The 14,783-nt window shown below is 37.6% G+C and overlaps 1 protein-coding gene across 1 annotated transcript in view; it reads left to right on the plus strand.

Annotated features, from left to right (window-relative positions):
* Positions 1 to 863: 863 nt before the first annotated feature.
* Positions 864 to 14,783, plus strand: part of LOC104642538 (BCL11 transcription factor A) — a 147,574-nt gene continuing 133,654 nt past the window's right edge. The window contains exons 1-2 of the mRNA XM_075749864.1: positions 864 to 940; positions 11,849 to 11,889. The gene's annotated coding sequence lies outside the window, so the exon portion shown is untranslated. The remainder of the gene's footprint in view (positions 941 to 11,848; positions 11,890 to 14,783) is intronic.

The raw sequence follows: 14,783 nt of genomic DNA on the forward strand, positions 1-14,783 counted from the left end.
ACCCTTCTCAAATAACTTAATGCTATGGAAAGTTAAAAATTACTTTATTGAATATTTGCATGGTAGTACTTGTTCTAACATTTCAACGTCTTTGAAAATCAGGTGTTTCTGCAAGAAGTTGCACTGGTAAAACAAACAAACAAAAAAAGGTTTTCAAGCAAATTTCTTGAACTTTTTTTTTTTAAAAAAAAACCTCTAGTCGTACCCTTTATATTCTCAGAAGTTAACCATGATTTTCTTTAACATTTTGTATTCATCACAACACTGATGTGGTCCTAGGATCAGGAAAACTATTGCTTGTGTGCTGCATCCTGCTTTGTTTGCTTTTTCCCTTTCCCTCGGTTTGTGTGAGGAAAACACCTGCCTTTATTATTTTTTTTTCCCCCGAGTTTAACATGCTGCTTAGTCACTGTTCTTTTTATCTGTTTCTGCTGCGTGCTTTAATATCGCAACTGTAGCTACATTTACCTACAGATGTAAGCGTTGGAATGTTTTTCATGGAGAGGTGACACCTTTCTTTAAATCACCTGCAACACTTAGGAAAAAATTAACAGGTCTTCAAGCACACAATTTTTTCCTCAGGTGCAATTCTAATGTTAAATGCAAATGAAGACTAATCAAGCTTAACTTGATTGCTTCAATCAAGTAAACTATTAAAGAGAAAAGGCAGCAGGTGCCTGAGAAACAAAGGGCATTAACGATGGGTGAAGTGAGACGGTCGGGTCATAAGTTCTTATAGCGGCTAGAGCTTAAGTAAAGAAATAATTTACTTTTAACGGAAAGGGGACGGTTATGAAGTGCTATGAGAGCGATAGTTCAATAGCGTTTCTGTTATTTTGTTCGAATTTATGAATTCTAATTTCCAGTAATATCCTTTGAAGATACTTGAGAGCCTCTCTTGAAGGACAGAGCTGAGGAGACTGATTGGGTTGGCTACTCTGTGAGTAATATTTTTAAATAAAAGTCAAGGTTCTCTTGTTGTTTGCTGGCTAGTCATGTAAAATTCTTTCTAACACGTAGCTGTTGTATTCTACTTCTATGGTTTCCACAATATGATGTGCAGCAGTGCCTAAACCATGTTATGTTTTAGAACGTGTGGAATTTGGGGAGAGTATTTTCTCAAGGTAGTGCTTTACTCTGCTGCATATATTATGGTAACTTAAAAACACTCTTGTGTAGTGCCTGGGTTATAGAAATGCCTCATAACTATCATAGTTGAGGCTCTTTTTTTGGTGTGTGTATATGTGTTATCCAGATAATATGTTGAAGAAGTGAAATCTATTTTCTTAGAGTGATATTGGGGTGTGGGGGGGAGTTGTATTTGTTTTGTTTGGGGTTTTTTATATCACCAGTACGTTCTAAAGGAATAAATGTTTTCTGGAGCATAAGTGACAAACTTTTAGTTTGTTAGAGACTGTTACTGATTTTATAAATATAAATGTATAAGCTCTGTGTTTTCATATGTTATTGTCTGAGTATCTTGTGTTTTAATCTTATCTGTAAAGTTAATGGTAGTGTGATGTGTTTTAGAAACCACTTGTGGGACACCATGTTTTGATAGACTTCTAGAATTCAACAGTTTAAGTGCTTATTCCTGGCTAAGAGGTGTCTATGTACTCACTACAGCTTTTGCCTTTATTGTTTCTACCCCATTTCCATGCCGGTATGTTCAGCTGCTGCCACTGTATTCCACACAGGTATTTGCTTGCATATGCCTGTCCCTTTTCAGTAGAAGGGGTACAAGTTTGTCCTTTTTTTTTTTTTTACAGTTTTTATCTATTCAAAGTGTATTATCTAGCTTTTTGCACAGTACACAGTTTCTGTAGGTTGTTTAGGCTGCTATTTTAAATGTAAGTCTTTGCTATGTCAATTTTCTTGCTAGATAAGGGAGTTCAAGTGTCTGATTGTGTGGCTATGTGGTTGGAAATATTGACCCAAGGGAAGGAGAAAGAATATGTTGTGAGGAGAGAGGATGAGGTGGTTTCTTTCAACACCCCCACATTAAATCCTGTACAAAAGATCCTCCTGACTTAAACTATACTCTCATAGAGTACTTCCATGGTAATTTAAACTGGTCTAACCCAGGTGGATGTGACTTTTCTCCTCTTGTTCAGAGTCTGTGCTGAATTGATGTTGAATTAGATTGGTTTCTTAATTATTGGAGTATATGCAGGCTCCTGAAGACTGCTGTTGGTGCAAGGGAGAAGCAGAACCACAAACATAAGTGTGGAAATGGAGAGGTAGGGTGACAGCAGTCTGGATTTAGATTGATTTACAGTGTACCCCAAAATTAGCATCCTCTTCTAGTATAACAGTTGATTTAAGAGAATTTACAATCTCTCCATACAATTTCTTTGGTGTTACTCTCCTTCTGCTATAGTCTTTTGTGAAATGTATACAGCTAGGTGTGCTTATTTGCCTGTCCTATTTGTACTTGTATGCAAGCACACCTGTAAATGTATAGACGAATGCAACTTCTTGTGAAGTACTTAACACTTCTGTATTAGTGAGATATCTTGGAGGTTTTCTTATGGGCAAGAATACAATTATTAGCTTTACAGAATCAACTCTTATCCATAGAGGGATGCATGTTAATATTACCACAGTCAAATATTTTCATGATGCATATGTCACAGGCTGAACTTTCTGTATCTTATGGGTATGTGAAAGATTATATGCTCAGATCTCCACTTTAACATATGTACCATCTATCAGCTGACCTTCTGGCACTGTTGCCTCTGTTTGCTTGGAGATTAGTTCTTTTACTAAGTGGGATGTTTCTGAGGGGCTGATATTTATGAGGGAGTGTGTAGTTGGAGTCATATGACAATGGTAATGATAAGCAATATGCCTAGATGAATGGAAAAGGGGTGATACTTTACTCTTTTCCTAGTTTTTGTAGCTTTTTCTCAGATGAATGATGTGTTGCCACCTAAAAAATAATAAAAATATTTCTGGACAAAGATTTTTTTCATGGGTTGCAAAGTACTTCATGATTCTATTACATTTTAATGTTCTAAAATGTTAATGATTAAAGGAGAGTGAAATTAGAGTGAGGTTTTTGGAGGAACTTTAGGTATATGCGTGAGAAGTTATGTACTAACTACTGCACCTGAACATGCTGCTTCAACATACAAAATCTGATGGAAAGCTGAAACTTCTGCGGAGAAAATATTTGTGTGATAGTGAAATATTATCTGCATAATAGAAAAATTTTATTCAAACTTTGTTTTTTCTTACAAATACGGAGGATCTTATCTGTGTAAGGTATCATATTTCACTAGAGAAAGATTTTTGTCAGTGATAGCTTGTATATATACATTTAGACTCTGATGAATATCAGCTAAAAATAACATGAAATTCAATTCTGGAAAGCTACATTTTGTAATAGATGTTCTCAAGACTTACTAATATATCACATTATGTGGGAAGATATATGGTAAGAGATAACAGTGAACAGTAGAAGGTGAAGACAAATTTCAGATGGATGGATTTAAACAAGTGGTGGTTGAAGGTTTTTTCTTAGCTTTTGGTTTTCCCTTTATCTTTGAATTTCATCAGTTTACTTAAGGGACATCATTCTATGAAATGTTGATATTGATAACCTAACAAGCTACTTGGAAATGTAAATGTGTAAAACATTCATATTTTAAGTCAGTCCTAACTGTTGCTGCTGAAACACTAAGCTTGCTTGCCTTGGAGGGCATGACTTTGGGACTGTGGTGCTACTCTGCTGTAGGTCTTGCTAGGTTGGCTTGCTGCTAACGGCCATTAGCTCCTCACACTGACCATTATAGGGGAATCCTGGTTTAACTGACATCCCCCGGTAGGATTTCAGCTTGCCACTGTATTTTGAGCCAGCAAAACAGTACCTCTGCTCTCCCAAGGAAGTCTTGAAGGCTTGTGCCCCTTAATGTGAAGCTAGTTACAGCTCTTCACCTGGTCAACACTGATGAAAGACTATATGTAAACTTGCACTGGCTCGTAGGGCAGGTGCAATGTCATCAGGAGAGATGGACAGGTCACTCCCTTGCTTCACTTCAAATTGAAGCTAAGAATAATTATGGTGTTATCAGCTTCTAAAACAGGTTAGTTAATGGGAACTAACTGTGAGCTCACTGAAGCAGTGCTAATCTTGCTGCTCTCAATGAAGTGTCTGTCTTTGATCAGCTCATTCTCTCTCAGCAGGCCAAAAAATAGCCACAGGATACGAGTGCTTAGTTTACAATCATGTTAATTTTGCTTTGGGTTTGTCTTTAGCTGTTGGAGATTAATGAATCAAAATGGTGTTTAAATTTACAACCAGGTCTCTTCTAATCACTTGGCAGTATTATTTCTAGCAGTTACCTACTTTCATTACCTGAGCCAATCATCTAAAGGACTCTGCTATTCTGTGTGTGATAGTGGGGTACGGCCTAAAATGTCTAGGAACTAACAAGATGTTCGTGGAAGGTGTTGAGGATTTATTGCTTTTCTATTTCCTATCCTGTGTATTTGTTGCCACCATGTTCAAAGCCACTGTTTGCCTTTCTGCTTCACTCATTTTTGCCCATACAACAATCTGCTCTGATGTTAGAAGAACCTCCTTTGATTCCACCAGCATGCATCAGACATAGTGACAGCATGTTGGGGATATTTATGTTGAAGTGCAGGCAGGACCTTTGTTGCTCGACACCTAAACTGAAGCAAAGGGTCTGCCTAACAAGGTCTTGTGTATACTACCACTTGGGTAAGTGGCTGGCACGTGGAATTGTGTAGGTTTCTTCAATTTCCTGGTGTTTCACTCTAAGGGAAAAACTCGGGTGGTGAGTTTGAGTGTGCTTCTGCAGTGTTTGCATCTCCCGTAGACAATCTAGATGTTTTGGTTCTCTAAAGATTTGATTTGAACTCTTGTGCCCTTCAAAGGTATTAGGCACATAAAATTCTTTGCCACTGCAGTTTACATTTGCCATGCAAACCCAACACAGGTGTTTTCTTTCAGGGAGGAAAGTTGAGTGGGAAGTGCACTTGTTCTAGAGAAACAATCCTAAAATACAAGAACAGTCATCTTTGCTAGCTAACACCTCAAGAAGAAAAAAAAAAATCTTATGTAGAGGTTTTGGGTCAGAAATAGTTGCCAGGAAGGTATTGGCCAAATCTAATGGTATATACCTACTTTGTATTTTTTCTGTACTATACTACCTTAATTCTACAGGTAATACTTATCTTATAGGAGTGCTGAGAGGTGTAATGTTAATGTTTGAAAAGTGTTTTCTCTGATCTGAATGGAGGTTTTTACAGATGAATGTGCTGTATCTTTGTTTATGAATAACTTTATAGAGAGAGCAGAAACATTTATTCTCTTGGTAGAAGAAACATTCTCTTGGTAGAAGAGGAGAACAAACCAGTTTAATCTTTGCATTATTCTTTACTGTTATTTTGTGGGGGATGGAGACCCAAGTCCTTGGACAGCTGATGTTGTGTAGTACCGGTATTTGTTCTAGTTCCATTATAGTTCAAACGTGGCTGTGAGACTGTTCTTAGGCATTAAAGCCTGATGCTAATACCCCGATGCACTATCTCTTATCATGTTGAGGAGTCGTCTTTGTCATGAATTCATTAGTTTCATGCAGAGATCGTATATAATTCTGATTGCTGCTTGCAGGGAAACTTTAAAGAGAGGAATGGATACCGATAATTACTGAAACACCTCAATTCTGTGTGAGAACTGGGAGAAATTTTCATATCTATTAACCTTGTAGTAAGACCTTGCTGAAGTGTGTTTTTTCTCGCCTTTTTACCTGTAAGCATTATGTTCAACTTCATGTGAAAACTTAGCCTCTGTCCTGTTTTCAAAAAATAATAAATTTGATTGTAAACTTGAGCCCATAGCAAGGAACTCTCAGCTGCCCAGCTTCACCTAGCTGGTTTCCTGTGCTCGTGGAGGCAGAGGTTCACCTCTAGCTGGAGGAAACTGGCAAAACTAGGGAGGCTGTGTAGGTGTGCTTGTTTTTAACCAGGTCCTGATATGGCCCATTGTTTGAAGGGAAACAAAATAATGTAAACGAATAAGAAATATTTCTGCTCTAATGTAAAACACAAGTAAATTATATTGATCCTTTTAATAATTTCTCCCTTGACAGCAATGTGGATGGCAGTGTACCCAAATGTGTATAATCTTGGTTTGGGTGGAGTTGTGCTCTTGTGGAGACCCGCTGTCTCATGGAATGTACCAAGGAAAATTCTGTTTGTTCACAGTATCTATTTTCCTATTGTCTGTGCACTCCCATATTCCTTGTACTGAAACAGAGGGAGAAAACAAAAGCTAAGGACAATCTCTTGATGTTCTCTGTACGCTTGTTTCTATTTCAGGCTTCCCATTTGATAAGTCTACTTACATATTCTTCTGCAGTAAAAATATAATTTAGAGTAGTTGGATAGGAGCTGGAAAAGAGGAGTACTGACATAGCTAGAGCTCATCTTTTTTTGGAGGGTTTTGTGGTTTTGGCACCTGTACCCAGCCTGACGCATTGTTCATGGGACTTGTTCATTGCAGTTGATAAAGTAAACAATAAACAATTGTTCTTTTCAGTTTGAATAGTTGTCTAATCAGGGAAACAGTCAGCATTACTTTCATGTTTACCTTGCCCATACTTTCTCATAAGTGAGTGTTTTTTTAAAAAAAAAAATCTAACTGCAAAAGAGAAGATGAAGCCGAGGAGAGTGACAGTAATGGGCTGAAAAACTTGGAAAAAGATAAGAGGAGCGTTACAGAAGAAGGTTATTACAATGATGTAGTTCATGTGAGTATCCTTCAGGACTTCTTGCCTATCTGTGTTTGTACATGTGGATATACATATCCAATCACTTTTGGCTTGGTGACTGGCAAATAAACGTATGGGGCAGAATCAACATCCCATACAAATATGAAAGTGTTTCCAATTACATTAAAATCTTTGTAACGCATCTATTATGTATTCTGTCAGCTATGGGTAAAAATTGAGTGAGAATAGAAACAGGGAGTGAGACATGAACAAAAATGAACAATGACTTCATTAATATAGTGCCTGGGATGGATGCTCTGGTGTGTGGAGGGGAAACACTGAAACACTTTGAACTCATGAGTACAGTACAGGGTTTATCCTCAGGTACATAAAGTCTACTAAAATACAAAGAATGCAAAGGTTTTCTAGGCAGTATAATTTACTCCTGTTTTAAGTTTTCTTTATGCTGTAAGAAAAGAAGAAAATGACAATAGTGCAAATAAACCCACAGTCTATGGGAGCTCACAAATTCTTACTGTATATCTAGCAGTCACATTTATGTCTTTGTTGTGCTTTTACCCACGTAGTTCCTCTTAAAGAATCTATATTAGGTCTTTTTTTAATTGACAAATTTCACTTTCATCTGACTTTCTTTTGCTTGTTGTTTGCAGCAACATAATAAAAGGGAGGTGTTCACAGGGAAGATTCCTGTGGAGATTTTGGAGATACTGTGCTATTGTTTTCTGAGATCACTGAAAATGGATTCAGTAGGAATTTGTTGCCAGATAAGTTTTCCATCTTTGAGGCACTCTGTTTTTCCCTGAGGAGCTCTTGTTTAATTGATGATAACTAGATATGGTAACCCCTTTCTGGGATAGCTCACTTCGCTCTTCAAAGAGAAGTCTCTAGGTGTTCTTGGCTATTTTGTACAGGAATACTTAATTATGTCAGATATTTAGGAAATAATTTGTGCAAGGTTGTTTTTAATTATTCTCTCATCTGCCAAGCTTTGGGAATGTTTTACTGTAGTGTGATACTGGGAATAAGTGTGAGCTCAAAGTCATACTTTAATGCTTAGCTTTACATGACTTGCTGTATTACCTGTGAAAACAGCCAGCACTTAAAGATTAAAAAGTTACACAGCTAAAATCTGATGCATCTTGATAAATGAAATAATTTAGTCTCATCAACATGGTCATGAAAATAGTGTGCCATTTTAAGATAGCTGAAAAATGGGGGGGGGAGGGAATGTTCAGTTACAACTGTTGGGGGGGGGGGGGGAGTGGTGGCTGTGGTCTTCATGTGCCTGTAAATCTGCCAGGTAGTCTGCACATGTGCAAGTATCCTTTTTGTTAAACTACTGTTTCCTTCCCTTGGTAGATGACCAGCAGGTTCTCAATGTTTCTGGGGACTGTTGTGTAATGCATATGAATAATAACATTGAATATGCTCCACAGTCTGGATAAATACAACTTGTTGCAATGATCCTAGAAAGCAATGGGTGCTGTTGATTCATGAACAAGAAGTTCAGTTTATCATCTTAAACACTTAAGTTTTGGTGATTGGTATGCTATATCTTTGCGGTGCTGCTGAAATGAAGGATTCTTCTATAAACTTTGGACCCCCAGAGGCTTATGCGTGGGGTTTCAGTGGGCATAAGTGTTTTTTTTTTCCTACATGTGCCATACTGTGTGAAGTGGACTCTGTGTGTGTCTCTACATTCTCTGACCTGACTTCTTTTGCATGTGGTCCTTCTGGTTGTGCCATGTAGTTTCCAGGTCACCTGCCTGAAGCGCACAGCAAGAGAAGAGCTCAGCTGTGAAGCTCAGGGCTAGGAGCTTCTAGTAAGAGAACTGCAGTGATCTTGCTGCTGTGAGAATTGTCCTCAATGTGGCACGAGCACAACGGTATCTATGAATTGTCTGGCTTTGCTTTAGGATTTCTTTCAATGCCCCCAACTTCTTGTGGCAAATAATGGGAAGTAAAATTAATTTTTGAGGCATAAATAATGTGACTTGGCATTTGGATGTTTATATGGTATGTGTTCTCCACCCCTAGTTAGTCATGGCTGCGGAAAGAACGTACTTGCGAAATACTTGATTCATAACTATGCTGTGCAAATCATGTTATCATGTAATAGTATGAGGTAAATGTAAATTCTGAGTGAAGGTCTCCCCTAAAACCTGGATCTAAAGTGATAACATAGATACAGATCTGGAACTGCTACTCTGCAGCTTCGCAACTTGGTATTTATTTTTAATCATATCAAAGCCTTCTGTATTTCTCACTAAGCAAGAGACTAACGCATAGACTGACATACCTCTTTCCTTGGACTGTAACTTTATAGATTATTTTTTTAAACTACATGTGGATTCATTCCGTTTTCTCCTTTCATGTACTTTATCAATGAAGCATGTAGGAAGATAAAAGTATTAATTACCTTCAACTACTTAGACTGTGAATAAATAGGTTTTCATATTGCTAGTTTCGTATTGTAATTAACAGCATTCAAGAGTGCTTGCTGATGTGAAGTGCAGAACTTGAAAAAGATTAGAAAAGAAACCTCAGTGCTATTCAGCTTTTACCTCCAGCCCTGCAGCTTTCCAATAAGTATACAGTAGATTTTCAGTCTGGTGAATATTTCTTGGCTGGCAACAGATAAGCCTTCAGTTTCCTGGGAGAGGATGGAGCATAGAAAATGCTGGTTGCATAGTCACTAGTGGAATCCCTTTAATGCTGGCTAGATGATCTTGAGAATTTTTAAAATAACGATAAGGAGAATCTAATTTCAGTGAAGCAGAGTTCATCCCTGATAAAGGGATTTCTAGAAACCAGTTCATTGTAACTATAGAAACACCTAAATTTTCTAATCTTTGATGGAGAATGAGAACAGACTTTTCTGAATTCTCGGTAAATCCCAGAGCTGATAGTGAATGCTAAACACATTGAATGCAGTAGGAAGGGGGCTCTTTGGAACTTGCTTCCAGTAAAACATTCTCTAAATCAGAGTAATATCCTCACTAAGCTGCTTAATAATGAAAACTGTGGTCAGAGGACTGTAGCAGTGAATGTCCTTGGAGGTAGGAGAAAAAGGCTGAAGCAATGTAATTTAATTTTCTGAATCTTTTATAAAGTGATTATTATCTCTGATCATAGACCTCTTTTAGGAAATTGGAAACCAAGTGTACTACTTTTGTGCTTACAAATGAAGAAAATAAGACTTTTGGTAACACTAAACAGGAGTAGAAACAATACAAACTGACTGCTCTGCAGGCAGCTAAAAATCTGGATAATACAAGGAAGATGAAAGGCTACTTTAAAACTATCTTTACTGTAAAAGATAAGTGTTGGGTGAAAGTCACTAAGAAAGTGAGCACCCTACTTAAATTTGAACAGGATTTGATATGGAGCCAAGTTCAGACTAAAGTGGTATGCTTTTAACCTGAACTAGTTCTTCAAGTTCTGCCAAAAAACTTGTTGCTTCTCCTTTAGCTGTTGTCAAATGGGAAGGGAAAGCAAAAGATGGAGTGATGGGAAAGATTTCCTTGAAGGTGCTTTTGGTTTTTGATGTAAGGGGATCTTTGTTTGTTTCAGAACGCTCCCACCCATAGGTAACATGTGATGTGCTTCAGAATGTTTTGTGAAGGAATTTAGGGAGCAAAACACAGTTAGAAATATCAATGTGAGCTGAGTCATATCACACTAAAATAAGTAACAATGAGTGATAAAGCACAACGTGTTCAGTGTGACAGTTCACAAATAGTCTAGTCAATGCCATGCTTAACAAATCAGTTTCCTGTTCTTCCTGTTGCTAATTTCATAGATCTTGTAACTGAAAAATGATGAGCTAGATTCTCAGCTGGTGAAAATCTGCATATGTAATCAGACTTTGCTAGTTTAACTGGAGCCACCTTAAGTACCTCTGTAGCACTGTGAAGACTAATTTTTACATTGGTAAAGTCTCTGCCAGTAGTGAATGCCCCTAAAGCAAGGCATGAAAACTTAGTTTGTAAACAGTGTTGCTTAAGAAGTATGATTCTTCCTTCCACAACCTCATGGAAGAGTGGAGAATATAATTCTCAAGGAGCCGCATGGGTAGTTAGACACACAATGAGTCTTTTATTTAAGACAATTTCATTTTAATAGGAGGTATGTGGCTAAATACCCATGCAGCTCTCTCGGAAATATGGTAGCTGGATTGCAACAAGCTGTAGTGACCCTAGTAAGTGCTTTAAACCGGGCAACTTGGTGCTGTTAGAAGAAACTTATCTGATGGTCCAAAACCTGAAATCAGCCAAATTATTTTTCATATTCTCATGCAGAAAGAATCTTTCTTTAATGAAAGACTTCTCTTTTCAGGAGTATGCAGTAGGATTTTGTGATGTTCTTTCTTTGACAGCTGTAAGTAACTTTGTGCATGTATGGTTTTAGTTTTTTAAACTTCCTTATTTGGTCAGCTAAAAAGATTTCTCCCATGTTTGACCTGAGATTTCTCTCCAAACTCATTTCAGTTATTACATGCTACTTGCGTAACACTTGTGCTTTTTCGGCTGAATAAGACTTTTTTGCAATTGTCATAAAACTGTTGTATGTTAATCAAATACCATAAGCACCTCTGCCTTTCCAAAGGAGGCTACAATTTCTGACAATACTTAGTGATGTAGAGTGACTTCTCCGTGAGTATCAAAAGAGTATGCTCATCTCAGTTTTCCAGGATCACGTGGGTGCAGGGACTTGCCTCTTGAGCTAGAGAAACAGAATCCGGGAGCATGGACTAGGATTCAAAACCCAGCATCCTTTAGACAGTGCTAATTCTCAGTTTGAGTGAGGGTGGCATTGCTCTCTGGAGGTGACTCACCTAACAGATCTCTAAGCTTGTCAGTCACTCAGGCAGTGTCTGAGGTCAGGAGACACAGAGCCTCTGGTCCAAGTGTCTGCAGCTCTTCTGCTTCTAGTTCTGCTGTCTGAGATGTGGGTGAGACTAACCATAAACTAGTATCTGACTAGTGCCTTTTACAATGTTATTTATCTCTTTCTCTCGGAAATACCTTACTTGATACATTCTATGACTTCATTTGTGGGTTTTTCTCCCTTTTGTTTTTCAGGCTGACATAATCACCCTGTGGAAGAGCTGGAAAATACACAAGTAAGTTTTTGGTCTTCTGGGGTTTTTTTCTTCCTCTTCTGAGTCACATTCTAGAAGACCATGTCATTCAGCAGTGTGTCTCTAGAGAGCTCACGCAGACTAGCTTCCTAACCCAGGAATTTAAATTGCTTAAGATCAAGTGGTGAATTTTTCAGAATTCTGGAAAAATTAAGGCATGTTTCAGGTTTCACTGTGGATGAACCCTGAAGCAAAAGTTCATGCAAACAGCCTTTGCTTTGGGCAGCAACACAAAAGCCTCAAAATTTGGGTGGGAATCTAGAAAAAGCACTATTTTGGCTTTTTTAATTAGAATTCGTATCACACACATGACCTTAATATGTTTTGGCCAGCATCTGCACAGTTACGTGATTACAGGTGATCTGGATTTGTGTTGTATGTTCAGCAGTGTAAGTGAGCACAGAGCTCGTACAGATTAATCTGTGTAGACATGCTCACATCTTTCCATCAATGCGTAAGACTTATTTTTTGTGAAGTGTGTAGTTCTTGTCTGAAACTTTCTTGTGGCAGGTGCTCTTTAAGTGTAGTTTTTTCTGCCCCCTCAAAAAACCCCAATATGTCTCTCCATGGTATTTTAAAAAGAATAATGAAGAGAGGATGCATCTTTGTCTGCTGGGGAGCTGAATAAAATACTTGCCATCCAGAGTGTTGATTTTTCTGGGGAAAAATACAACCTACTACTCCCTCTCCTGGCCTCATAGGGGAAATATATGGAATTGTCAAAAGGGGGCATTCTTGCTTTTTCAGACAAATGAAAAATAAGTCATAAAAGAAGTGTTATAGTTAGACTTGTCATTTAAGTAGAGCAGAAATTGCTCAAGCTGACAAAGTCTTTAGCCAAAGCAAATATAACAGATGGAATATTAAATATCAGAAGTGATTTGCAGACTAATTTAATCTCTTAGGTTGTGGACAGAGGTTTTCTCTGTCTCACCTAAGGCTTACCCAAAGCTTTTATTAATGGATGAAAATGCCCACTGCACAGTTGCACACTCTGAACGTGTAAAAATACATAAGCGCCTTCCAGTTGTCAGTTAAATTTCATATAGAACAATTTTCAATACATCCATGAAAATATGTATGCGATAAAGTCCTGACAATCTGATATAGGGATTTACTACATCTGGTTTTGCATGTTGATCCGGCACAGATAGTTGCCAAGTAATAGTTGGGCAAACAGTGCGTTCTTATAAAAATCTCTTGAAAGGACATGTGTAGCCAATCTAGTACCTCTGGAAACTGAGACTTGTTGCCTGGGTAGTTCTTGCTCATTGAAACAAGCGCAAATCCAGGACTGACTGAGCAAATAGAGAAGGATGTTGGTTGTAAGCTTCTATGTTAAGAGATGTCAACAAAGATGTTAACTTCTGAGTTTGCCTGAGCACTTACAGATTAAAGCTGGTTAACAAACAGGTTCAAACTGATACTAATAATTCCTATGTATAACTAAATTTTACTCAGCCTCTCATATTTGTAATATTTTTATTTGATCTAGTGAAGAAAATACTTGTGTTAGTCCTTATGATTAAGTAAAGTCTTCCTATGTACATGGTAATTACTATGCTTTACCATTAATATTCTGGATTGGCTAGGGCAAAAGTGAACATATAAACTGCATTAAAAGTAACATCTGAAGTTATATAGTTTTCTCTTGCCTAAAGAACAATTTCTTTCTCTTTAGAATTCCGTTTATCTAGCTAATGCAAATAAAAATTACTTCTGCCTGCCCTAAGATTACAGAGTATTCAAGTTACCGTGTTCTAAAAAATGCTGGTTTTCTTCAACCAAGAATGTGGTTTTTTACACCTCAACATCTAATTTAAGTGTAGTGCAGTGTTAGGGTTGGGATAAAGATGTTTTTCGTGCTAGAAGGTATAATGAGAAGACACCAGCACAACAAACAGGTTAAGGGCTCAGATCTTTTGAAGTATGTAGCTTTAGAGCAGCTATAGAGATGGCTGTAAGATAGTTTTAAAACAAAAAACCTCAATGAGCTTTCTGCACTACCGGTCACCTCCTGTAGTCATTTATACTTGAGGAAAGTGGTTGCAAGGCACTACCAGATACTTACTCAACAAATTTATGAGTAATTACTAAGCTGTAGAGAAATGGTGTTTACGCTGACAATTTTCTCATGGTAATGGAAGGAAAGCATTGGCCTGAAGCATTTGCTTCTGAGCTGTTCATATTTTTACTTAGCCAGGTTGGGAGGTCAACTTGGACTTAAATATTTGCATCAAGTACTCAAGCTCGTTAAGCTTTAAATTGCTAGGGTAGACATACTCTTATAGCGACTTGTGCCTGAGTAGTTGAAAAAGATTAAGTCAAAATGAAAAGGAGGTACAGAGCGAAGGATTACTGAAAAGCAGCTGTAAGTATAAGGAAGAAATCTACTAAGTATAATCCTTATTGTCAACTCAAAATAAAAATAAAATGTGAGCAAATAAAACCCTGCAATTATTCCACTAAGCAAAACAATGGCCAAAGGACAAAAAAAAAATTGAAAGGTGAACAGAAAACAGAGGCAAGATGGTCAGTCCTCTCCTTTGCTTAAGTGACTGAGTATACATTTGTTGGGATTCTGCCTGCAAACACATTCTTCTATGTGTAGTGTTACCATTTTTAGGATTGCCAACTTTAGGGGGATTCTTCTGTTTCATGGCTGTTTTGAACTACTATGCACCAAGTGGTGCTTCTTAGGGTTGCCTGCAGTAGGATTTAAATATAGATTGCCATTTTGGTTTGGGTCAGATGATGCCTAAGTGTGTGCTTTGAGCGTGGTTTTACGCGATTGCAAGTTAGGAGGTCTAAGAGAAATGATAATTTTTTCCTATGACTTTTTATTAGGTATCTATTGTTAGTGGCCTTTTGGCAAA

This window comes from Balearica regulorum, chromosome 3 (assembly GCF_011004875.1).
Source record: "Balearica regulorum gibbericeps isolate bBalReg1 chromosome 3, bBalReg1.pri, whole genome shotgun sequence".
NCBI lineage: Eukaryota > Metazoa > Chordata > Aves > Gruiformes > Gruidae > Balearica > Balearica regulorum.